Raw genomic sequence first — 2,519 nt, 5'->3', positions numbered from 1 at the left:
GTAACATTCCATGGTGTTGTTCAACAAGAATATCTCACCTTTTTCGTTTGCATCATTCCTTCGTTAACTCGAGTACAACACTGTAATTAACTAATCCTTCCATTTGATGGGTGCAGTTGTCGTTTCAAACCCATGATTTTTGTTGTTAGGCGAGACGAACGGTTTGATTAATAAATTTAGTTTTTCTTTTACCACGAATGGAAATTTGTCGTCATACCCCTGAGACTTTTGTCTCGCTTCGTGATAAGGGAATTCCCATTAACGGGGAATACCTCTGCTAGCATAATACCTGTGAATTTTTTCCCCCAGCAGCCCGCGCTCTCATTGGTTACTTGGAGGTCACATGACATCTAACAATAAAACTGTTCCCACCAAAAGTCTCTGAGCGGGCAACAGTGCAAAATCTATGACGTCAGATGGTAACAGTGCACTGCTGCCCGCGAATGTCGACCTACAACCGCCTTTGCTGTTGCCATTGCACGGTTTTCTTTTTGTGCTATATAACAAATCACTTTAATGACTGGTCCCTCGGGAAACAGTTCATTTTGTTTCCCTCGAATCTCCATGTTGAGATTCTCGGGAAACAAAATGAACTGTTTTTAAGTGTTTAATGTCTCATGGTGCACTCCCAATCCACCCCCGCCAGGCAAAGTTCCGTTGGTTGGATTTCCTTTTGAAAATATTAGGATTATATCATCACACTTTTTGACATCGCTAGTTTATAGAAACTATAATCTATTATAAATGTAAAGTTCTCACCAAGTCCTACAAACCTTAGATTTAATTCAGGCTAAATGATTATTTTGTGGATCCTTCCGTTAACTTTTTTTGGCATTTTTTGTAAATACGACAGTTCGGGAGTGGAATTAGATTGCACTTGAAAACTTGAATGCCTCTGAATTTCTGTTTATACCTTAATAACTAAATCGTGATATGGGGATCGGCTTGGTGAAACGATTTTCAAGGACTACTATAATTTTGTGAAATCAAAAGAAATTTAAGTAGTGCACTCGTGGGTCAAAATAACGTTCGAAGCAGAGCCATCTAAGCAGACATACTTGCTTCTACGTATCAGTGATGGCGTGACACTTTGTGGGTCACATTGTCACACAACCGTTTGTTTGCACTTACGAGATAAAAATTTAAATTTTTAAGAGGGGACTAACTTTGCTGCAAATTTAGCATTGTTGCTAACAGAATTTTTCAGGTTTTCAAATCCTGTTTTGCAAATGCAGTATTTTCAGTGAGGTGCACAAGGGTGAACGAAAACTTTAAAAATAGGCATTGTACATGTACAACTCAGTCACTAACACGTACAAGAAGCACTTTTTCTGTAATTATTATTCTCTTATTAAAAATTATGTAAGTAGCAGTTTAATTGTCCTACCTGAGCCAAGGGAGATCATCCCAGGCACTCCAAAAGGACCCTTGTGAGATTCGCAGTTCAAGCCTTGACAAATGTCAGAGGGCAGACAACTTTTGGAGGCTTAAAAAGTAAAATTTATTTCAAATGTTCCATATATTTCCACATAATTTGAATGTAAATGCTACATTATAATGCAAATACAATACAAAAAGAATCTTACGCCCGGGAGATTTAAATTGGGTACAACATTGAGTTAGCCAATTTGGTCTATGTGTTCAAGTTAATAACTAACTGTGGCAAAGAACTATAACAATTACACACTCTACCCATTTACAAAGTTTACATAGGTTGTGCATGAATTATTATTGCAACATTAAAGGTAGTTTATACAAATTTTGTCGTCTTATTTACAAGAATTTTCAAGAAAGTACAAGCTGATTTTTTGGAAGTCATTATACCTAAGAATTGTGTGAAATGCTTAATTAAAATGACTTGTATTTACAAGGCTAAAAATTTTAAAAAGTGAAAGACCGAATGTTTTCGGCGTTAAGCCATCTTCAGGGGCTCTTAGCCTTGTAAATACTAGTCATTTTCACTGCGTGAATATTATGGACTTAATTAAAATAATTTCAAAATGACATAACCAGGTGAAACATTTGTGACTTCGGTGCAGGAGGGCCCCTTTTGTATCATCAAAAGAGATGCCGTTAACTCTTTTCATACTACACTTAATTCCGTCGATCCACACATCTCATTCACTATTGAGGAGGAATCTGACCAACAGATCGCCTTCTTGGATACTTTGGTTTCTCGCAAGGATAACACGATCACTATTGATGTTTACCGCAAACCAACTCACACGGACAGATACTTAGACTTTTCTTCTCACCATGACAATAGCCACAAGATCAGCACAGCTGACCCTCCTACACCGCGGAATTAAACCCCCAAGTACACCGCAAGGGAAAAATACCGAAATCAACCACGTCATTGATGCTCTACGAGCCAACAACTATCCCTCCTATGTTATTTCCAATATCGTAAAGCGGAAATTTTCCAAACCACCCACACATGCCATCCCTTCGCCTGAAGAATTGGTTTGCATGTTTTTTCAATGGGTTGCGCCTCAAGAGAACCCTAACGGTTTTTCTGT

This window comes from Montipora capricornis, chromosome 4 (assembly GCF_036669925.1).
Source record: "Montipora capricornis isolate CH-2021 chromosome 4, ASM3666992v2, whole genome shotgun sequence".
NCBI lineage: Eukaryota > Metazoa > Cnidaria > Anthozoa > Scleractinia > Acroporidae > Montipora > Montipora capricornis.
Note: the sequence above shows the minus strand (reverse complement) of the source record.